The sequence below is a fragment of the Miniopterus natalensis genome, chromosome 4 (assembly GCF_054644295.1).
Source record: "Miniopterus natalensis isolate mMinNat1 chromosome 4, mMinNat1.hap1, whole genome shotgun sequence".
Taxonomy (NCBI): domain Eukaryota; kingdom Metazoa; phylum Chordata; class Mammalia; order Chiroptera; family Miniopteridae; genus Miniopterus; species Miniopterus natalensis.
The window spans coordinates 38,274,188-38,299,596 of record NC_142084.1 but is presented as its reverse complement, the minus strand read 5'-3'; the positions used below and the strand labels follow the sequence as shown (position 1 = coordinate 38,299,596).

Here is a 25,409-nt window from a genome sequence, read left to right as displayed (position 1 = left end):
AACACTTTACATTTATTCCTATTACATCTCATCTTGGCCACTTCTGGCTGTCATTCCATTTGATAGAATCCCATATTGATTTCAATCTCACATGTGTTATTCAGATGACCTTTAAGGATTCATTCATTCAGGAATGCCTATCCTGAATGATAAATATAACAAAGGTTTCAGATTCAGGTCTGCCCTTTATTTATCACTAGTCTTTTTTGGTGACTGTTATGTATTGCTCTCACTTTTTCATATCTGACATATTTGTTATTTTGCCTAATGCTTTGCATCACCTTTTCTTTCTCAATTATAATAACACATGCCTATTGGTTGGAAGCTGAGAGAGAATAGCTCTTACAATGTTATAAAACTAGAGCAGAGCCTCCTGGCTAGCACTAAAGTGATGGACATGGTTTAGCCCTTTGCAAGCATCTCATAAAATGATATTGTTGTAGTTTATTTAGTTAGACTGATTTTGGCTGCAAGTATTAGAAACCCCAACTTAACATGTCTTAAATAATGAGGGGATTCATTATCTTATATAGCAAAAACTCCAGATGTAGGGCAGTCCCAAGGTTAGTTAAGCCGATAACAGTTTTCTAATGTCATCAAAATCCTACTTTACATTGATCTTTCTACTCTGCCATCCTCAGCATCTCCTTTCAGGCTGACTTCCCTCAAGGTCCTAAGGTGGGTGCTGCAGTTTCTTAACAACATGCAGACATGACAACATCCAGGAGCAGAAGGAGAGCCTTTTCTTCTGTATCTAATCCTCTCATCAGCCTAAGCTACACCACATGTCCTAGCATAAAGCACTCACTGCAAAGAGAACTGGACACATTCTGATTCAACCCCAGGTCTAGTGCTGGGGCTGGCTCTGGAAATAGGGCCACTTCCCTTGAAGCCAATGAAGGGTTTGATGCCTGGTAAAAATTGGGGCTTAATGAGCAAGACCTGAACAACATTGGGATTCTGTGAGCAAGAAAAAAGGTGGGCATAGGGAGGAACTTCTGGGTGGGCAACTCCCAGTGTTCGTTATACTACTAACTCAACAGTATTTTCTTTCTTCAGAGAGTAGATATTGCTATAATGCCACTGAAAATGTTATCAAAATAGTGAGATGCTGTGAGGACTGGTTGGTTGCTGAAGATCAAGGAACCATTTTATAGGGCAAAGGTAACAGGATAAACTATTCTGCTGACCACAGGGAAACATTTTATTTCTCTCTAAAGCAAATTAATTACAGCCTAATTTTTCAAATAATTTCTGTGCAGCTCTAGTTAACCTTCTGGTTGTTCTCGTTGGCTTTATGTACAAGTGCTCCATCTCGATGAGAAGGGAAGACCTTTAGCTCTTAGAAGCAACATTTCCTTTATTTTAATTTTTTCCTTCTGTCTGACGGTCTCACACCAACTCTTTTAAAAAGAGTTAAAATTATAGCTTTGCAATTGGGAAGTAATGGGGGGAAAAGGGACTAATTGAGATCACTGACAGAGAAGAAACTATCTGGAAGAGAAAATATACTGTAATCTTCAAAGAGCTGGATAATTAAACACAAAAATTTGTTTGAAAAGTTCATAAAAACTCAATGTGATATTATTTCTAATTGATCCCAGTGAAGTCTATAGAGTCAGGAAACTGAGAGAAATTGGTATAGACATAAAACATAGTCTGGGGAATTCACACACCATGAATTACCCAATGCCTTTCTGAAAGAAAATGTGAAAGTCTATGGCTATTACTTGACCTCAGTGCTAACTTGAAGGAAAGATGAACAGGTTTATGAGAACATATGGAAGAGCAATATGTGTCATCCACAGAAAACGAAATCAGGAACAGGAACAAGATTATCCATTCATTGTGACCTATGTATGTGTCAAGAATTTACTTGCATTGTTTCATTTGATCCTTGCAAACCCTTTGAGGCAGTTGCAATGGAGGCAGGCATAATCATGAGGAGTTATGTAATTTGAACTTGTAATGTTTCAGGCAAATAGAAGACATTTTTAGTCCTTTTTTTTTTGGCACACATGTCAGTCTATTGTTGGGTATACTGGCTCACCTCACTTCTAAGGTGAGTGTACAGAAGGCCATGCATGGGTCAGAGTTGAGCTATGTGAGAATTATTATTGTTATTTTTTTATTAATTTCAGAGAGAGGAAGGGAGGGGGAGATAGAAACATCAATGATGAGAGAGTCACTGATCGGCTGCCTCCTGCACGCCCCCAACTGGGAATCGAGCCTGCAACCCGGGCATGTGCCCTGACTGGGAATAGAACTGTGACCTCCTGGTTCATAGGTTGGTGCTCAACCACTGAGCCACACTAGCTGGGCAATGTGAGAATTATTAAGCAATTTTATCTGATACATGTTTTCAAAGCCTCATTGTGTTTGATAAATTCAGTAAAGCAGGAAATAGTTACAAAATCAGATTCACCAGCCATTCACCTTGAGACTGAATTCTTTCATATTGCAGATATACATATATTTTTAAGTTGATAAAATATAGTTATGTGTACATCTTCAATATGTAATAGAAGAATCTCCCTGGATCACTTCAGTAACTTTGAAACTTAAAAAAAATTTTTTTTTGAAAAAGATACATCTTGCTGATTAGCATGGAACAGAATTTAAAATAATGCTCCAATAACTTTTAAGCCTAGATATGGCATAACTTAAAAAAGATACAACCTGATAATAAATATTGGTGTGGACAGAAAAGGGATGTAGAAGGAAAGAGAAAGCAGGTCTGGACTTCAAAGTGCACTTGGCTTATTCACATGCAAAGGCACCGTTTGGGTTCCAAGCAATTATTTTTACTGCTTGTCAGCACTCAGGGTCACCATTGCTTCAGCCCAAATAAAGAAACTCGTTAGTAAAAGATGTCCTAGAGAACAGCATGACTCATTTACTTGAGAAATCGAAGGCAAAAGTAACCCCTAGCTAATAATATTTTGGAGTTATTTTTGAGAAGAGGAGAGATGCAGAGGAATTACTAAAAATATAAAGGGCAATTCTGAATGAAAAATTCATTCCAGATCAGCTAGTTTGGAAATGAGCATGATTTTCACGTATGCCATTAAATATGACCTTACTCGGAATCGTACTGGTGTTATTCTTATTTTTCAACTGCTGAGAGCGGAAATCAGTCTCCAAGGTAATGTCTTCTAGTGTTTTCTTAGGCATAAGGAAGACCCGGACTGAGCACTTGTGAAAAAGAGGAAGAAAGGCAAGGACGGAAGAGAATTATTTGGGATCTCAGGCAGGTGGTAAAACCATCTTCAGGGTTTTTCATTAACATTCTGCACAATAAGCATCCTAGATTTTTTTGATAGCAATGTGCACAAACAGAAAATAATACTGAGAAAGTTCCTAAATCATAGACATAATGACATAAAGCTCATCTCTTTTCTTTCATTGGTGGGGGGCAACTTATTGAAAAATGTTTTATTTCCTCATATGAGAGGCATATTCTACTGTCGATGAGCTTTCAACAGTAAAATTCATCCTGAAAACAAATTTGTGAGATTTCAGGTTTTCTCCCTCTGAAGACATATACCCCCAAGAGTCCCTAGTTCATAGCAAGCCTCAAATATAGTCAGAAAGAGACCAGGAGAGATGGGAATCAATATGCAAATTTGTCTTGAGGGGCTCTCCTGGGCTGACCTGGTCTTTGTCATACCCGCTGGACTGCTGATATCAGCAGGTTGACAACAAATCAATTTTGACTTCACTCTGAAGTGGGTGCCAAAGCCTGGAGCACAAGTAATCTGATGACCTCAAGCCAGCTACCAAAGTAACGCTGGACACGCTTAAGTATTTTGTGACCACGAGAATGACAAAGACATACTGCATCATTGTGGTTGCCCCCAATGTACTGTTACAAGTTTAACCTTGAAGAAAGTAAGGATTTGAAATAAAAATTGATGTCACTCTTTTAGAGCAAGATATAAACAGGTGATGTTAGGCCAAGTCTGATTGTTGTAAGTGTGGCCACTGTGAGTATTTTGTAACTATCACATCTCAGTAAAACATTTATTCTGACTACATATCCTGATTTAGATATTTCTAAGTTTGTTAGAATAAAGGCTCGAGCACCTATCTTGAGCTTAGAGCTCTCCTACCCACAGAATGTGCCTCCCTGGGCCAGGAATCATCTACTCTCCTCTGACCTGGATCTGGAGACATGAGCTCAGAGCCTGGCTCAAAGGGACAGGTACTCAGGAAGCCCTTCCAGGGTCACTGGATTCTAGTAACTACCCATCCATGCGGTTCCTTCCCGTTTCATAGAGAGAAAGGAACATTTGCTTTTCTTCAGATACCTCTCAGCATGTTCAGGACAATAAAGAAGACACAGCTGGTCCTCCTCTGTTGGGGAATTTATAGGACATAGAGTCTCAGCTGTCGGGCCCTCGGTCACTGCTAACATACAGTGTGATGTTATCCGAAGAATTACGGAGGATCTGGGAGACTCCTGTGCAGCTCTTGCTGCCTGACAGCTGCATTCTGTGACTCTTCCAAGGGCAAGAGAAGGGCTCATTAAATCCAGAAGTTCCCCAGCTAGTTGCTTAAAATCAAACAGTAAAGCTGCGGAAAGGCAGAGCCTCTTCCTTCTCCAGCAGCCTGTGGGGTGTTCACTTCTGACAAATGAAAGCTGCCTTCCAAGCCTCAGGGACAGGGGCGTGGGCAGAAATCTGGCTGAATCTAGACAAATTATGGCCAGAAAAGACCTACAGATGGGGAAACTGAGGACACACGTGGTGTATGGATTCTCTGCAAGTGAGATTTAATGCTGATATTTAGATCATCAGGCCAGCCTCCCCCTGGATCAGAATATCATCGCCCAGGCTCATGTCCCCCTGTCTGCAAGGCAGCTCGGGCTCCCTAAATCTCTGCTCTCCACATGGAACAATTTAATTTTCTTTTTCAGACACATATGATGTGATTCACTGATCTTTGCCTTTCAAGGCTGGCTTTTATTCTACGGCCCTGAAAAATGTCTATTTTCCTAAGCAGGCCTTACAAAGAAACCTCAACTTAGATGTCGGTAGGCTTGTGGTGTCTGTGTCTTGGCCTTATATGTTATAAGGCAGGCCCTCAGATAGGAACGAAACAGAATTCTACATCCTAAAAATATCAAGTGGTTTCAAATGGAATTATTATTATTATTTTTAAAAGCAGATATGTCTTGGTTCTGGCTACTATGACAAGGTACATCAACTGGGTAGCCTATAAACAACAGAAATTTCTTTCTCACAGTTCTGTAGGCAGAAAGTCTGAGATCGGGACGCCAGCATAGGTGGGTTCTGGTGAGGGCCCTCTTCCAGGTGTCAGACTGGTCACTTCTCATTGGTCCCTCACATTGTACCTTCACGTGGCCGGAGAGTGAGCAGCTCCCTGACCTCTTCTTCCAAGGGCACTAATCCCATTCCTGAGTGTTCCACCATCACTACCTCATTACCTCCCACACTTCTTGCCTCCTAACACCATCCTGTTGGGGATTAGATTTCAGCATATGCATTTTGGAGGGACACAGGCTTTCAGCCCACAACAGGAGGTGCACGAGATATGATACATTTTGGGGAGAGTGAAATAAACGACTTCCAAAATACATGGAAAAATGTTCAAGTGGAAACATGGAAAATAGAAAACATGCAGAGTGAAGCAGCATCCAGATCAGGAACGAGACAGTCTGAGTTTCTAACTGTCTCTTTGAGCAGTGCACCCAGACCTCCAGGCCTCAGGAACAGTTTTGTAGGAGATTACGCAGTCCCTGTGCCTGAGTGATACTGTTAATGATTTTTAAAAATCGGAGTTAAATATGGAATTAGTGATGAGACTGTAATATCTGTAATATCTGTCACCCTTAATTGCTGACCGCTGATTCACACATTCCAGTTGACTCCAAGGGAGTTCGCTTTCCTCCAGCTCCACCGGCTGCAGGTGGAAGCCATGTGCTTAGCAGGGGACCTTGCTGATGGGGCAGGAGAGTGACCCACAGAGTCCTGGGATTATGAGTGTCCTGGGGAGGCCTTTGAGGAAGGTGAATGTATAAAGAACCTAAAGTATTACTGCTTCTGGAAGATTTTCATGGAATTGGGGTGAAAGGAGAGAGAGGATGGAAGGTATATGTTGGGAAATGGTTTGTTATTTTTAGGGGAAACACATCTTGTTTTTAAGCCCATTTTCTAGTGTGGGGACCAGCTCTTCAGCATCTTCCTCTGCAGCTCCACTTCCATACTTGAGGGCCACTGCCATTCGTGGGCTTAGTTTTTGACTCTGTTAGCCCCCATTACTTTGGCTCTTTTGAAAAACTACCCCACCAAGCACTTGTATTTTTGCTCCTTTATTTACTTATACTATTCCTGTATCTCACTTTTAACAATGATGAATGAAACTACCCCAACGTTCTGATTATGTAGCATATGCTGGCCCTTTTGGGTCAAATTCCTTTTTGATATTTCTCAACATCACGTTATAGCAGCTGTATTCCAAATATGGCATGCGCCTAGAGCCTCTAGGCCTTTCTACAATATTTATATTGAGCTCTTTTGCATACTGTATTGATTCCTGACTCTTTGGCTTTTAAAAACCATTTTCTCATTGCGTTCTCTCATCTGGTGTCTTACCTTCTATCTCCCTGTTTCCAGACTCTCCCGCGTGTTTCACATTAAATGACCTAGAAGACAATAGTGTATAGGTCATAACCCTCCCCCTTCAGAAACTTCCCCGACCTATAGAGATACTGTTTACATTCTGTAACTTGGCATTCAAGCTCATCATCTGACCTAATAATTTCTTATTCACTGCCTCCCCTAAAAGACCGCAATGATCTGCCCAGACCCGTCTCCCCAGGCCCCTCATAAATGCATCCCTCAGCCTGTCCGCGGGGTCTCTGCTGCCCTCAGCACCTGCTCTCAGCCTGCTTCCCACGCTTCCCAGTGACCCGAAGCCCACCCATGTGTTACATGCCTCCCCTGACTCCCTTCAGGAGCATCATCCTACCCCGCCTCCCCAGCTCTGCATCTGCCCCACGGAGCCATGCCCATTTGGTAAGTAAGCATCATAAAATGGTGCAGAGCAGGAATTTTGTCTTTTTTTCCCCCTTACAATTTTCGTATTGAACTGTATCCTTTTTACAAAAATAGGACTCTTGTTTTGTTTTGTCAAGGTTAGTTGAAATGAGTTTCAATTTTCATGAGTGGTGTAGTCATGGGTGACTACTTTTCTATATACTTTTGTATTTTCCAAAAATATTGCAGTTAGCGTTTTTTATAATAGTAACAAGACCTTCTTCTAGTGGCAACAACCATATAGAGTAGGTATTCCTATCCCCATTATACATGTCAGGTGACCTATTTCAATCCTACCTAAGTCTTTCTGACTCCAAAGCTGAAGCTCTTAACCATTATAAGGAATGAAAAAAGCTTTACTTATTTCTTTACATTTTTGAGAGCATTAGTAAGCCCATTTGTATACATCAATTAGAAGATTATGCATTTGCCATTCCTTCATTCGGGGTTCAGCAGATTGTATTTTGGCCACACCAGTATCATCCCCATGCCTTTCTCATGTGACTGACACACTGAATATGGGGTCTGTCACTTCCACTTGACTCTGTGAGGAGGGGCTGTGACAGCTCTAACTAGTAGACTATGTGTGATAAGAGTGATACTCTGTCATACATAGCCTACTGCTTGCTGGGTCATAATGCCTGGTTGTCCCTCCCTCCCTCCCTCCCTCCCTCCCTCCCTCCCTCCCTCCCTCCCTCCCTCCCTCCCTCCCTCCCTCCCTCCCTCCCTCCCTCCCTCCCTCCCTCTCTCCCCCCTCCCTCCCTCTTTCCCTCCTTCTCTCTCTCCCTCCCTCCCCCCCTCGCCCCCTCGCTCGCTCCCTCCCCACACCCTTTCTCCTGGAACCTTGTCGCAGTGGATAAACACTCTTAATGAAGAGGGAGAAGATTTGATCTGGGAATAGAGTAGAGTAGACAAAGTTGTTAAGAAATAAATACATTGTGGAACTTCATGTAAAGAAAGGACATTTAATTTGAGGAAACAGGAAAATAAATTTTTAAAAAGCAGACCTGAGAAAAAGCTGGGGCAAGAAAGAGATAGGGGTACTCTTTAAGATAAGTTTATTTGGGCAGCACACAAATACACAAATACACTTTGGTTGTAGCATCATGACAAATGATGAGAGAGTTGATGGTTGGTATAAGTGCTAAAGAGAAAGATGCATTGTGCCTGACACTTGTCACTTAAAAATATTATATTCCATTAACTTGATAAATGATAACATCCTTAATCATTCTCCTTTCCTTGAGCAATTGGGTTATTTCTGAATACTTGTAATTGTAATCGTGTTGTACACAGGATTTTACAGTCGGAAGTGATTTCCTTTTTGTATTTTCCAGTCTGTATAGTGTTAATTATTTCACTGCTTTGTCACTTATTTGGAGAAATCTGGCTATTGATCACTTACAAGTTCCCTAAGTATTATGCAAAATAATTTTTCCATGTATTGGCTTTCTATTTGTTATAGTTTTATATTTATTTTATTACAGTTTAGTATGCAGTTTTAACATGTTTTTAATTAACCTCTCTTGTGCCTAATGGTTTTCCTTTGATGATGATGATCATCTGTCAGATGATCTCTGTAATAGTTAAGTCTCTCGTTTTTAGATAGGAAGAAACACTCTTTTACGTTAAAATTGTTTCAAATTACTTGATCTTTTTGAAATGTAGAGCCATGAAGTTGTGAATTATGGATTTTTATAATTCTTCTCCACACTGACATCCTCATTAATAGTTATTAATAATAATTTTTTCATTCATTATTGTTACTGAATTTTGGCATTTATTCAGGTCTTATAATAATTTGATTCCTTTTCTTGATTAGCTTTTCTATTTTATCAATTTATTTTTCTGCATTAATTACTTTGTGGTTTCAGTAATTTTCACTTTATAGCATAGGTTAGCATCTCCTAAGGTAAGAGCAAGCCCAAAAGCCATGGGGAAGAACTGTGGCATATGCATTTTTTAGAAGATAGATTTTCTTTTTCTCTATTCCAAGCTAAGGATGTCACAGACAGTTTTTTCCTTTGTTACTTTCCCTTGGTAGAAGGCGTTTTAAAAAATTTCACACTTTTTGGGTTTTTGCATGTTCTTATTTCCAAGCTCCCATCTTTCTCAACCTAAAGTATCATCCACTGTTTCCCGTTAGGTTCCTAAAGTTCCAGGCTTTATGATCCCAGTATTAGTAAACACCACCTAGTATTAGTAAATGCTTACCAATGCATTTTAAAGTATGTTTGTTGTATTTTATTAAGAATTTTGAAGATTTTTAGACTTACTAGAGCCTATATTACCAGAAGCAGAAATTCCCTGATTGGACACCAAATAGTGTTTTATTTTGTCTCCCCTTTCTGTCAGATTTTGTTGATGAACTATGGAGTCATTCAACTATAATTTCACTTGCTAAAACTGTTTATGTTTCTTGCATTTAGGTTTGTGTGGGTTTTCTGTGCATGATACCTTCAGTGTTGTAAAAATATTTTTCTACTGGGGCCGTTTTGTTTTTATGTCCACCAACATTCTGGGTTCCTAGAGTGGGGTAGAACGCAGGAGTTAATTTAGTTAAAACATTTAAAAAATGTTAGTTAGTTTTCAAATATTTGGACTAAGTTTTACACTTGTTCTAACAATTTAAGCACAGAAACCACCTACTAATAAAATATGGCTGGCTGGCTAATCAGCTCCTCTTTTCTCACCCTGTGGGGTGGAGGAAGTGGGGAGAGAATCTAAGGTCTGTGCGGGTGCACATCTCTCTTTCTTGGGCCAAGCCAAAAGCGCTGTGAAAGTGGGCAGAGTGTTTTTCATGTCTCTCTTAAACACTTATTTTAAAGATTAAAAGCTACAATATGTATAAAAGAGCTGCAGTAATTAGCTTGAACAAGAGGGTCCATAAAATGTTCCACATAATTTTTCAAATATAATGTGTTGGTTCAGTGACATTATGAATATTTAAAAAATTTTTTTTCTTTCATCACGTCTTTTTAATCACTGGAATAATAATGGCTTATTTCAGGCTCCTGTAGTGATATTAAATTTTCTCTATTATTGATGTCTTTTCTGGATTGCTGATATCTCTCTTTCTGTCTGTTTTTGTTAGTGCAACTTTTTTTTTAATCTATATTTTTTATTGATTTTAGAGAGAGAGGAAAAGAGAGGGAGAGAGAGAGACTTCGATGGGAGAGAATCAACATGAATCAGCTGCCTCTTACTGGGGATCGGGCTCGAAACCTGGGCATTAGCCCCGACTGGAATCCAACCAGTGACCTCTTGGTGCATGGGTTGACACTCAACCACTGAGCCACACTGGCCGGGTTGTTAGTGCAACTTTTATTTTATCTTTAATGGTGGTGGTATGTATCAGCATGTCCTACTGGCAAATTTTTTGACATTTCAGCTCACTTCAGCATACATTTCTAAAAGATAAGGATGTTTAACTTACATAAGCACAATATCATAATTGCACCTGTGACAAAATTAATTCTTTTTTACTATCTAATACCTGGACCACGCTCACATATTCTTTATCTTTCTGTTGGCAAAATTTTAAAAGATGGTCTTACTTAATATAACATGCTCAAGTAAATTAACCTCACTTCCCCTTCATATGTTGGAAAACCGTTCAAGAGCCAATACAAAGAGATAAGATGGTAAAGAAATTTGATATATATTTTTAAGATATGGCTACTTGTGCTTCATTAAAACAGTATAAAGTACTTACCAGCACAAAATTTTTTCTTACATTTTTAAGATCGATTTTCTTTTGCATTAATTTATTGTTTTGAAGCTATTTGTGATGTTTTTCAGTATGGATATTTCTCTATGTTTGAGGATTTCATTAGTTATTATGTTTGGTTTTGGTTGTTGTTGATAGTGGTGGTTGTAGCCAGAAGCGAAATCCTGTATTACTACTAAAATATTTTTCTGGAACCTTTTCAGGTCAACTTACATAAAAAGCCAGAACAGTCTAGGGCAACTTATAAGTGAATACCTGAGAACTAAGGAATCTGAGGAGAATTCACAAAGGAATTGAGATGAGCACTGTGTTATAATGTAGCATAAAGTCTCCCAGGATTTTGAGAAAACAGCAGCTACTCCACCACTGATCTTTTAACTTAGGAGCTCTCATAGACATTTACAAGCCTACACACCAGAGCTAAAGCACGACAGCTCTGCTTTTGCCCAGGTGATGGCATTTGTAGTCGCTTGTGGAGGGTACAGCACCAGGCAAACAAATAGTTTTCAGACAGCCCTAGAGGGGAGCTTTGTTTTTAAGTCCTCAATAGTTAATTTAAGTAAAATTCAGTAACGCTGCAGGCAGTAAAGCTGATAGAGTGAAACACTCAATAATAATTTTAAAAGACTAAGACACTTAGTGGTAAAATTGATAAGAGTATCTTTCAGGGAACCTGGGTAAATGAATTAGCTGAAACAAGAATTAAGAAAGACTTTAGTTAGAGGAATATGTCATTAAGATAGGTTTCTTAAACTTTAATATGCCCACAGACACCTGGGGTTCTTGTTACAATAAAGATGCTGACTCTGCTGGTCTAGGGTGGTGCCTGGCATTCTGTGTTTCTAACAAGCCTTCCAGGTAATGGTTGGTGCTGCTGGCTTATGGACCACCCTTTGAGAATAAAGGGTCTACACTCAGACTTCAGCAACAGAATGAGACAGAAGAGGAGGAAATGTCAAGTAAACTATATAAAAATCAATTCAGAGAATAGTGCTGGATGAGTATGTGTGTTTAAATGTAAATGGCATGATACATGTAATTTGCTTTAAACTCTTAGGAGATATTACCCACTCTAAATTCAAAGAATAGAATTCATAATTCTAGCAAATACATGAAAAATATAGAAAATAGAAAAAACATGCACACAATAAAATTTTTAAATAAAACATACATTCAATATAAAATGGGAGACTTCACAATAATAATTAAGTAATATATTTAAATAATAAGTGTACTGTAGTTACAGGTTCTCACCTGGAAATAGCAGAGGGACACTAGCTCTACAGAAGAGCCAAGGGAATGGGTTGGTGACAGCTTCCTGCCTTAAAATTCTGCCTTTGCTTATTGGCTCTTTTTTTTCAGGTAACTTCTGGTAACCAAACTGTGCTTCAGTTTCTTCATCTGTAAAATGGGATAATAGTGCACCCAGCTCTTAAGGTTCTTAAGAGTATTAAATGTGCAAAACAGCAACTCAGAACAATGCCAGGTTTATATTTGGCAATTCTCAGTGTTTACTTTTATTACTGCAGTAATATTAATAAGGCACTTCTAAACCACTTTGATTTAGATATTTAAAAAATAGTTTCACAAAGTAGTTTTCCTGAGTCTATTTTGTTGCTAAATTGCCTATGGGAAAATATTTTGATTATATGAATAAACAAGAAAATGAAAACTTATGATTAAGTAAAATTATCAGCAAAATTAGAGCGTATCATTTAGAGAAAATTTTTTTAGCAGCTGAGTAAAAGGTCTGATGATTAAAATAAAAGGATAGAAATAAATTATTCCTAGTATTCAGTTGTTGGTGTGCTTTAAACGTAAGCTGTGCTTTGGGTGGTGGGCACACAGTGCAATCTACAGATATTGTAACATAGAAACCCACATCTGAAAACTATGTGATCATATTAACCAATGTCACCCCAATACATTTAATACAAATGAAAGACACACACACACAAACAACATACACATGGGCCGTAGCTTTGGGGGTGGTGCTTTTACAACTGCTTTTCCTCGGCTTGGATTAAGCCTACATTTCAAAATGCCTGAGCTTTGATGATTACCTCTGTGAATTTTCATTATTGATGCTTAATCTAGGTATAATTATAATTCAGAAAAGAAAAAGTTTTTTTCTGTCTTACTGTGTGCAGACAGAGATAAATGGGTGTTTATTGTGTTTCTTTTTTTCAATTTATATTTTCTTTCCAAAGTTTAAATGCAGACAGTTATAAAAACCTATAATTCTAAACCTTTGTTTTGTTTGTGTTTTTCTTTTCTGAAATAATTGTTTCATAAAATAATAAACAAGAGAAAATTAGAAAGGAATCCAACTGATAGCTGTTGTAGTGTTTGCAAAAGGAAATAACTTCAAAGGTAGGTATAATACCATCTGACTCTAGATGTTTTCTGGCTAGTGTAGCTCAAATATACCAGTATGCTTTAACATGGAATATATGTGCATTTTATGGTGATTCCCTTTTATTAAAGCCAGCAATGAATAAGTAATTTGAAGAGGAATATTATATGTTGACAATATGGAAAAAGGCTTGTGTTTCAGTGAAAACATCAATGTTCTGCGTGTGCTGTTCTGAATTATTACACCTATAGATGGTGAGGAAGAACATTTACAGATTGAAATCTCCTCTTTTACTTCTTCCTGATTATCTTTAAAATAAGGGGTTATTTTAAAAATCTATTTGTGATTTCCCCCCCAGTGGTACATACAGGTGGGTGGGGATCCCAATGCCACTTAAAAAAGTAAACTATTGAAGTATAACAATTCATATGGAGAAGTGAGCTAATCTAGTGTATAGCTTGATACATTTTTGCAAAGTGAACACACCTGAAGATCCAGGAATAAAGAAATAATAGTATTAGTATCTCAAAAGCTTCCTTTATGTTTTCTCTTGGTCACTTATACCAAACAAGAGATCTCCCCCCAATATTTTATATAAATGCTGTCATGTAGTATGTACTTTTTTGTTTATGATCTTTTACCCTAAACATTTCTGATAGTTATCCATGTTGGTGATGTAACTGTGGTTTGTTCATTCTCATTAATGTATAGAATTTTATTGTTTGAGTAGATCTTAATTTGTTAATCAGGTCTACTGTTAATGGATATCTGGGCTGTTTCTAATTTGTGTCTACTCTGAAGAATGCTACTATAAACATCCTTGTACATAATTTTGGCAACCATTGTATGCCTTTGAGGTGGTTATAAACCTAGAAATGGAGTTTGCCCAGCCATACAGTGTGCATATATATGTCCACCTTTAGTAGATGCTACCAAGCCATTTTCTAAAATCCTATCAATTTCCACCATCTGCTCCCCTCAAACAGAATATGGCAGTGTCATTGCTCCATATCCCTGCCAACTCTTGATAGTGTGTGTTCTTTTTATTTTAGCCACATTTGTCTGCATGTAGTGATATCTCATTGTGATTTTTACTGGCATTTCCAAAGGACTAATAAAGTTGAGGAAATTTTAATATGCTTATTGAAAATTTGAATGCCCTCTTTTGTAAAATTTTTATTTCTGTCTTTTGCTTATTTTTCTATTAAGTTGTATGTCTTGCTCTTACTGATTTGTAGGAGTTTATTTAAATAATTTGAATACCAGTCATTATCAGATATATTTATTACAAATTTCTTCTTCTGATCTGTGGCTTTTCATTCTCTACTTGGCATCTTTTGATGAACAGAAGTTCTTAGTTTAAATACTGTCACTCTTGCCCTGCTGGGCGGGCTCAGCGGTTGAGCGTCGACCTAGGATCCAGGCGATCGGGGTTCGGTTCCTGGTCAGGGCACATGCCCGGGCTGCGGGCTCGATCCCCAGTCTGGGGCATGCAGGAGGCAGCCGGTCAATGACTCTCTCATCATTGATGTTTCTATCTCTCTCTCCCTCTCCTTTCCTCTCTGAAATCAATAAAGATATATATATATTTTTAAAGCTAATTTAAATAAATAAATACTGTCAAACTTATCATTTTTCTCTTTTATGGTCACCACTTTTTTCTATGCTGTTTAAGAAAGCATTGCTTACCCCAAAGGGAAAGGTATCACCTTCTAAAAGCTTTATTGTTTTATTTTCCACATTTAGCTATACAGCCCTCTGAAACTGATTTTTGTATGGATAGGAGTTAAGATTCACTTTCCTATCTCAAACAGATCTATAATTCATTCAATACCATGTAGTACAGAGGTTGTCCGTTCTCCACTGCTCTTTATTGTCCAACTTGCCATAATTTACTTGTGTAATTAGTTGTCACACTTTGTGTGGGTTTGTTTCTGGACTCTTTTTCATTCCATGTATCTGTTTGTTTTTGTACCAATTACACACTATGTTAATTACAAAAGCTTTATAATAAATTTGATATCTGGTAATTAAAGACTTACAGCTTTGTTCTTCTTTAATATCACCTTGGCTAATCTTGGCCTTTTGCATTCCTGTAGAAATGTTATCTTATTAACTTAAAATTAAAAAACAAACTACTGTGATTTCAATTGAGATTACACTGAATACATGAATCAATTACAGAATTGACATCTTTATAATATTGAATCTTCCAATATGAGCAAGGTATACCTCTTTCCATTTATTTGTCTGCTTTATTTTGTCTAAGTAATGTTTTGTAGGTTTTGGTGTAGAGGTCATGAACATCTTTTGTTAGATTTATTCCAGGGTATTTGAGATTTTTGAACTCAATTTAAAATGTATAATTTCTATTTTACTTTGTTGTTATATAGTAGCACAACTGATTTCTGTACAATGACCTTAAATTCAGTAGCCTTACTAAATTTACTAATAAAATTAATAGTTCTTCTGTGGACTCGTTATTTATTATTTTAATTAAACATTTTTATTTATTGATTTTAGAGAAAGAGGGAGAAAGAGAGAGAGGCATTGATTTGTTGTTCCACTTATCCATGCATTCATTGGTTTCTTCTTGCATGTGCCCTGACCAGGGATTGAACCTGCAACCTTGGCATTTCAGGGCTCTTATTTTAATTTATATGTATTTCATTATTTATTAAAAGAAATGGATGCAATATCACACAATCTCCCTTATAAGTGGAATCTAATGTATATAATAAACTGACAAAATAAGAACAGACTGACATATCTCATAGGGGAGGAATTGGGGATGGGAAGAGATTAACCAAAGGCCTCAGACACATATATGCATAACCAATGGATACAGACAATAGTGTGGTGAAGGCCTGGGGTGGGGCAGGGGCTGAGGGGAGTGGGGTAAAGGGGGGAATTGGGGGTGTCTGTATACTGTCAACAATAAAAAAATTTTTTTAACAAGGTTTTTTTTTTTTTTTTTTTTATGTCTTTATTGATTTCAGAGAGAGGAAGGGGGAAGGAGAGAGAGATAGAAACATCAAAGATGAATCATTGATCGACTGCCTCTTGCTCACCCCCTACTGGGGATCAAGCCTGCAACCCAGGCATGTGCCCTGACCGGGAATCCAACCTCAATCTCCTGAATCATAGGTTGATGCTCAACCGCTGAGTCATGCCAGCTGGGCAGCTATAAATTTTTTTAAAAAAAGATATGGATTTAAAATTATTGTCTTCATTGGAATTTTTATTTTTAAATATTAACTGAATAATAACAATTGATATTAATAATAAAAAGAAAAACTGGACTCAGATAAGAGTATTCAATAGTGTGTTAGTATTTCAGTTGGTGCTAGAAAAATTGGAATTATTGATTCATCTCTGTCTTCAGCTGCATAATACTCTTAAGTAAACAAGTCTATCAATGTGGCCTTTAGTTTCCTTATCTGTAAAATGATGATATTGGATTAGATAAGCTTTAGTTCCTTTTTATCAGGGGTGAATGACTCAAACAACTTTGGGGTAAGTGGTTGTGCATTAGGATGTTTTCCCTTTCTTCTGCTGTTGTCCTGATGGCATTGTGACTGTGGGGGCAATGGGCCTCATGTGATCTCATTTTGGGGAAAGTAATGATCGGGACCATGTCCACTCAACACTCCCATGTCTTCTGCTCAGGGCCCTTGGGAACTCCTATCTCCCCTGGATGCCACACACGTTGGCTCTGGGGATAATGGGATGCTGTCTTTAGATACTTCCCTCTCTCCTCTTATGCCCCTAACTGCTCCTATGTCATCTTAAATACTGAATGCTGGTTTTCTCAGAGAATCTGGAGTCCCCTTCTGTCTATGCCCTGAAAATCAGTCTGCTAGGCCTGAAGCTCCCATTCCCATGTTCATCTGGGGATTTAACTTAGGAGAAGGGAAATGAAGACTTGATGTTTCTCCTCTTGCTCCTCTGCCTGTCATCTTTTCCAAGTAACTTTTCAGGCCAAGGTAGTTTTTCATACCTTTTACATCATACCCTATGTTTTCTCCACTCTTAGAATCACAAAACTCCATGACCTAGTTCTATAGGTCTGACTTCTAATATGGCAACTAAGCTTGTGGTTTTAAAAATCCCTTTCTCCCTACACAAGGTTGATATTTAAAACCATTGTCTTGCTATGGATCCAGAATTCTCCCTGGATGTCAAACTCTAAACTGCTCCTTATTTTATTTATCTTGTAACAATCCTAAATCTCCTTGAGATAAGTGCTACCGACAGCAGACAGGCAAGGTCAAACACAAAGAAATGCAAAACCTTTGCATGTGGATGTATTTCCAAAATTAGCAACCTTGTTATATGATGGCCCGCACCTCTCTCACATTCCTTCGTTTGCTACCTTTTTCCTATTTGACATATTAGTTTGTTCAAATGTTCTTTAAATTTTACGTGACAATAGGACTTGTTATGCAATTTCTATCATAGGATATGGTAAGGTATTTATACCACATAAGTTAACTCTGTCTTATCTTTGTTAATAGGTATTTAATACATGGAAAGTGGGCATGTGCTTATTAGGAACCTCCTTCCTATGTGTTAAACACTGAATTAAGTACTGAAGGGGATAGGTGATAGGTAAAAGATACAATAACTGTCCTTGAGGGACTCAAAATATAGTAGGAGAGACGTGACAGCCTAAAACTCGCCAAGAAGGCAATATAAATTATAGGCATTAACTGTAATTGCTACATGAGGTCAGAGGATCATAAATCAACAGAGCCCACAGTACCTGGGGATCACTTTGTGGAGAAGTTGGCATTAAAGCTTTGACAGGGAGGTAAATTTGGAAGGTGCTGAAAAGAATTGAACCGCAACCAGGAGGAATAGACAAGGAGAATGGAACTGGGAGAGACAACATGGGAGTCATCAGCACTCTGCCTGAGTCAATAGGACAGATTATATTGACGACCAATGTAAAATTCATGGAATACTCAGGAAAATTTTTAAAAAAAGTATATCTGGTAGACATACTGTACAATTTTCAACTGCTTCTCCCATGGGTCTCTTAAAGCTTGAATTATAAAAACTAATATGATAGGTTGTAAAACTGGAAAATTTTGACCCTTAAAGGGAATAGCTACCAGACACCAAAGTGATTTATGAAATAGATCACCTTGCAGGAATTCCCTAGTAGGAGCATGAGAACTTTTTGATAACTTTTACATTCACACTCCAACAGGATGGGATATTTGGAGATTAAAGGCAGAATTTGCAGGGGGGGGGGGGGGGCGTGAACTGAGGGTCCACTAGGAATATCCACAAGGAGATAAGTTGTGATATGTTTCCTTGTTTATCCCTCTCGTTGCTGGAAAAAGGTGCTTCAAGGAGACTTGGTGAGAGTGTAATATATGTCTCTTGAAGTTTTGGGGTGGTAGTCAAAACACCGGACTGGTTTCTGATGAATCTAAAGACCAAGAGATGAACTAATGAGCAGTGTATGGTAGAGCAAAGTGGAAATGCTGTACTGGGATTCACCTATTTCCCCAGGGTTAGTTAGAGAGTGGAACAGATGTGGCCATGCATGTGAGAGCACTGTCACAAGGCTGTCTAGGTCCTATCCCGGGAGGTTGCCCGGGGACTGGCTGGTCTCAGCACACAGAAGCCAAAGCTGTCACTTGGGGCTGTGGCTATAGTATGTGGTAAAGTGAGACAGTATGACTCATATCAAGTCCCCAGTGATTGGAGAAGGGGGAGCAAGCACTGACTGAGAATCAGCTTTAAATACATACCAGCTCTCTTAGTGACCAGAAGTAACTTTCCTTTTCCACTTGCCTCTTCTTTTCCTCCCTTCCCTCTTTCACGCCACTCCCATATTCCAGAGACATTGGAACCAAGGTTAACTGTTGGAGAAGAAAGACCCGGGGAAAAAACATGGGCTGCTTGCCCTGGCTGTTGGAGCAGATCCCAGCTATGGATGGGAGACAATTTAAACTTTAAATCTTTTTTTTATATGTAGCTGGGTATTCTAATTTCTAAGTTGAGAATTTGTTTGGTGACTCAATGTAACTGTAAGATGTTTTTAAAGCTCTAATTGATCAGAGTATATAGATAAGGGCCTAGTTCTTACTGGCTCAAAAGATGTTACTTTAGTTTCCTGGAGCTGCTGTAACAAATTAGCACAAACTGGGTGGCTTAGAACAAGAGACATTTATTTTCTCAGAGTTCTGGAGGCTACAAGTCCAAAATAAAAATGCCAACAGGGCTATGTTCTCCCTGAAAGCTCCAGCAGATGATTTGTTCCATTAACATCCTCTGAGCTTCGTGGGGTTGCCTCCATCCTTGGCATTCCTCATCTTGTAGATGAATCCCTCTGATCTTGGCCTCCCTAGTCACACGGTGACTTTCCTCTGTGTTTTTGCCTCATATGACACTCTCCCATGGGCACTGCAGGTCAGCCCTGTGTAGTCTGGTCTCCATGTTTTCGTACACTTCCAGTTTTTGAAATGCATTGTCCCAGCATCTTGGAAAAATATATCCCTAGTTACTTGCCTGTCAGATTTAGTTTTTCAAAGTCCTCTCTTGTGATTTTTTTTTTTTTTTTTTAGACCAAACGGGACTGACTGTCAGCTGGTGTGCACAAGTTCAGCTGTCCTGATTAATTTTTTAAAGATTATTTTTAAATCCCCGCTTCCTGACTGCAGAATATTCTTTCAATATTTTCTGTTGCTTCAACACATTATGTATTGTTTAATGATGGCATTTTCACCAATTCCTTGAAATAATTGTCTACAGATGTTTCCTCCACTGAACTGTTCCTCTTGAGTCATTTGTGTTTATTATATTTTCTCTAGAGTCTGTTACGGGCCTTAGCTTGCAGTAGGGGGTCACTAGGTGGTTTCTGAATTGGGGTGAGTGTTCACAAGGTAGAAAAGGGTCAGTTGCTTTAAGTGAATCTTGAAGTACAGCACGGTTTCCTGGAGGGCTTCTTTGAACTAAAATCCTCAACAAAATGAAGGGGAGCCATTTCAGTGAAGTGGTTGGCGGCTTTCTCATCTGAAATGGTGCTCAATCTTTTCTCCTCTCCTTTGGCAGAGTCAGATTAAGCAATAGGCAAATTAGGTAATGTCCAGTATGAAATTTATTGGGGTGACATTGGTTAATAAAATTATATAGGTTTCAGAGTGTGGAAGGAAAACTAGTAAAGGGAAAAAAAGTCAAATTTATGGCGATGGAAGGAGATTTGACTTTGGGTGGCAAACACACAAAGCAATACACACATGATGCATTTTTTTGTAAGGAGAATGATGATAGAAAGGAGTAATAATGATGTTGATAATTATATTAGCTAACATTCATTAGTTCTATGTCCTTTATATGTATTTATCTTGTTTATTTATCCTATCAGCTCTATGGAGTAGAAATCATTATCATTCCAATATCACAGATGAAAAATGAAGGCTTACAGAGTTTAATTTACTTGCTCAAGATCACATAGCTATTAAGATACGGTGATTGCATTTATATGACTATTCTTATAATGACTGTTATAGCCAATTAATCAATATTGCTTTTAACAGTTAGCATTTCTTCAAATAACTTTCTTAACGGGCGAATTTAAATGCTTCACCTATGTGCATGACAGTCCGTTCTGGAAAGCTATTGCTCAGTCTTGAATTTTGTATCCTCAAATCTGCACATTCAGATAATGATGCCATAAAATCTTTTATGGGATACTCCTCAAGATTGCTATATGCTAAGGGAGGGTATAAGATATATTTTCATAACTTTTGACTTCTATGCTTCCCTCCTTGTTGCAGCATGGAAAAGCTCTCAAATCGTATCTACGAGGAGGGTAATCTGCAATTATTTACAGAGGCATCTCACAATATCTCATTTTATCACTTTTTGCGGAAAAACAGAATAGAAAAACAACCACACTTTCGTGAATATTTTAAAACCCATACTCACTGGGGGAGGGAGGAAAGTAAGTTTAGATAATTGCAAATTCCATTTCAGTCCGTTGTGTTCCACGTAAATGTTCTGTCTCAACACGCTCACACCTGATCTTTTCAAATGACGGGAGCTAATGCTTTGCCTTCCTCAAGTGCGAGGCTTGTTCCCATGTGACAAAGGGAGACAGGCAAAGAAAACGGGCCGAGTGTCTCCCACCGCCCGTCACCCTGTTCTGGGCTGCCTGGGCGACGGGACCTTTGGGGAAGTTATTTGGCATATAAGCCAGTGGTTCCCAAGGCAGCTGCTGAATATTTTGTTAAATGATTTTCTTCTCTGACCTTTATTACTAATGAATCTTCCTTAAGAAGCACTTAAAGAGTAAAAAGAAAGGTTGTTTTTATTAATCTCTTTTCTCTTTGCCCACAGAACCCAAAGAAATGGTATCTGGCAAGAGATCTGAACTCTTTTACGAAAAATTAGACCAAGGTAATACTTATTGTAAATTTTTTAGTCTGTTTAACTCTGATACATTAAACTCATTGGCTTTCTTTGATTACTGGTTTTAGCTATTGAATACATAATGGTAAATCATTATCTGAAAAGTGGAGGGAATGGGTTATAATGATTACCGTATTTATGAAGTAACAGTAAAATTTAAAATGTATTTTAGGCTATCAAAACATTTGGATAATGGTCAGTTTTCTGACACCACATTTCTGTTAATATATGAATAGGCTCTTGACCAGAAGATTGTATTCTCTTTGTTTGGAAATAACTTCAATTAATTTATCACATTTACAATGCCAGACAATAAGAGAATTAGATTCTTGTCAGAGAGCAATGATAAGAATTTCCTTCTAGTTAAGCATTAGTCAGATGTTTTTACATATTACTTTTTGAATATGCAAAATATTTTAGTACAAATTCCTCTCAAAATCTGTTGAATTTTATGAAGGCACCATCATGCAAATCATATTTTCTTTGGAAAGACTGAATTATATCCTACATATAGTTGCTGACTAGCATGCCTGATTATGTTTAACAGTTGCAAATATAGTTGCAAAATTTTGAAATTGCTATGTGATTTTTTTACTTATATTGGCTTAAAAATATGAACACTTGTGCAAATATCCTAATGATAAATATGTGTAAACAAAGTGTACGATACAGATATACAATGTGTGCATATTTTGTGAATAAGGGTCCTATCTAAAAGAGTTTTTTCAGCAAAGTTTCTAAAAGGTTAGAACTCTGATGGGAACTGTACCCATCTATTCAATGTTTTCTATTTATAGAGCTATGCAAATATGATGTTACTATATGTATATGTATAAGAGATTTGTTGAAATGTATGTAGACTGCTTACTAATTGAAACTGATTGGGCTTTACCTTTGACAAATTGTCAAATTCCTAAAAACAAATGAGTGTTGAAACAAAGGTAGCATTTAAATTTAATGGACATCAGCAGAAAACTTATTTCTCACCTTGAATTTGCAGTTGAGCAAAAATAAGTTTTGAGGTTGAATTACAAATTGGGGTATCTCTACTCATTTCTGATTCCAGTTCATTCTTCAAAGGAGGTGTAAAACCCTTAAGGAAGCAGCTTCTCTCCCCTAAAGGCGATTTGGAATTGTAGGCACTCCATTCAAGTTTTATCTGTACTTAAATTTTAATTGAATCTATAAAATAATTTAAAATGGTTAATGACAGCAATGGAGGGCTGCCTTTTGCACAGAACTATTAACCGTGACTCCCTGCAGAGAGACATGGCCATGAGCACTGATACCTAGACTGTGTGTGGAAGATGTTGACACTGAGATATAGGCAAAGGCAGAGAAGTAGTAGAAAAGTGCTTTTGAGGGGGAATTGATGGGCGATGACACTACAGAGAGAGAGAGAAACACACTGAATGAGATGAAGCCAATGGGGAGGGTCGAGGGTTCATGTCCTTTAGAATAAAAAGATAAAGGGTAAAGGGAGCACAGGCTATCCAGGATCCATTCATGTGAAATTATTTTTTCCAGAGGAATGTACATATGTATATGTTGTTATATTAGGCTTTTTGTTTGTTCAATACATGGAAACACTTACTTTGAATTGAATGTAGGAAAGAGGGAGTTGGGTGGAAAGGGGAAATTTCCATTAACGTGGGATTTCCAGCATTGTGCACCCAGAGTAGAAAATGTGTTTTCCCCCAACATGAGAATAAAGGAACAATTCTGTATCTTGCCAGAACCCAAGTACTTTGGTCTCATCAAACTCCCAAGGATATGATGCGCTAGGACGTGTGTGTTTGTGCAGTGGGGTGTGGAGGAGTGTCCTGGGATGTGAGAGATGGTGTTTATGTCACCATCTCTCTAGACTGATCCTTTGGATTCCATGAAATAGGGGTGTTTTCGATCTTATGAACGGTTCCTGTTAGTAAGACGAGTGCTAATGTATTGATGCCCTGTCTCTATTATCTCAGATGGAATATATACATTTAAATTTCAATGTTTAAATAGTAGACTATTAAGACATATCAGTGATGGTGCTATTTTTAGGTGAATGGGACTGGTCAGTTTTCTCAGTTGCACACGAAGACTAATCCACTAATTCTGTGTAGGATTAACTGTGGCAGTGGAGCTCAGAGAACAACCTATTGGATTAGCAGACACTTTTGTGTGTACAGATACCTGAAAGTTCTATATTCAACCCTTTTAAAAGGGGTAGTTAAATCACTCTTCATGTAGTGTTTTATTATGTGAAGTTATTTATGTCAATTAGCACAATATTCTTAATTTTGTCATCCAGAGAGAGGCAACTTTAATCAGGTCTAAATATCCTTCTACATATCTAGTATGATTAGGAAAAAAAAAATAGAGACGTCTATTTTGTTCCATTTTTACATAGGTTTATATGTCCTAGAAATAGATTGAATTTCAATTAAGAAAATGTCATGTCTGTAATTGATTTGTATTATGTAGGAATATTAAGTTTTATTCTTACATATATCTGACTTTTTCTATAGGAAATTATAGTTATAATATCAATCCTTAATTGATATTAAGGATTCAATAATTTTTGATGTACTCTAGGTTGAAATGTAAGCTTAGTATAAACACAATTTTGAGAATTGGAAATAAACTGTCATAAGGCTAGTGTATAGGGTTACCTATGTTCAAGAGCATTAAAAATAAATTATAAAGATATTGTTTCATTGTGGTTTATTACTGGCTGTAGAAAATGTAGAGGTAATAATACTTGTTGAGATTTAAAAGGATAAAAATCTTATGATATTTTAAGAGCTTATCACAAATTATATTTTATATTATTTATTACATACCTGCTATAATGTAACAATGGAAAGTAAAGCATCAAAACTTGCAGGTTAGCCCTGGCTGGGCTGGCTCAGTGGTCAGAGCATTAGCCTGTGCACTGAAGGGTCTTGGGTTTGATTTCTTGGCCCCGGTCGGGGTTCTGGCAGAAGGCAACCAATCGATGTGTCTCTTTCACATCAATGTTTCTCTCTCTCTTTCTCTCTCTCCCTCCTTCCCTCCCTCCCTTCCCCTTACCACTATCTAAAAGCAATGGAAAAGTATCCTCAGGTGAAGATTAACAAAACAAGAACAACAACAACAAAACTTGCGGATTGATTAACGAGCTAATGACCATGAATTTAAATGAGAATTAGAAATATTTCTACAGCATGTGATAAAAAGAGTGATGCAATTGCCATGTTGCCTGAATTAGATTCCACCTAAGACATATGCAATGCTTTGCAGAAATATGGCTACAATATTAGGCAAAACAAGCTCCCAAAGAGAAATTAAACCGAAAGTCAGAGAATAAAACATTGAACATTTTTATGAGATGTGATTATAAAAGTAATTTTTAAAAGGAATTTACATGAGAGTTATGATAATTTTAATGAATTTGCCTTTTTGGTTTTTATGATTTTTGTTATTTGCAAAAGTGCTTGGCATTCTTTACTCTTCTGAATATTAGATTCAGTGGGATACTTGCATTTTCTTAAAACTTCAAAACAGCTCCCAATACCATAAGCCACAGCACTGTCTACGGTCAGTTCCTGCTAATCAAGTTTTTGCACCCATTCGCCACCTGTGTCTCTTACCTTACTTGTTTCTCTCCTAATCCATTATAGACCCTAAATACTCTTGTGTTTCCCTTATGCTGAAAACTCCACTCTGAATGTCCAATCTTTTTTGCACCTATTCCAAAGTCTATATAACCGGAAAACTTCTCTTTACATACAGAGCCTTCTGAATTCCCCATTATGCTACATCAGTTCCTCTCCCTTAACCCATATTTACTCAGTAAGGTTGCCTGGTA

General features: G+C 37.7%; 1 protein-coding gene across 4 annotated transcripts in view; it reads left to right on the top strand.

Annotated features, from left to right (window-relative positions):
* Window positions 1–25,409, top strand: part of INPP4B (inositol polyphosphate-4-phosphatase type II B) — a 531,720-nt gene that overhangs the window by 66,165 nt on the left and 440,146 nt on the right. For all 4 annotated transcript variants that reach the window (XM_087816497.1, XM_087816494.1, XM_016206930.2 and 1 more), the window contains one exon: window positions 21,503–21,562. The gene's annotated coding sequence lies outside the window, so the exon portion shown is untranslated. The remainder of the gene's footprint in view (window positions 1–21,502; window positions 21,563–25,409) is intronic.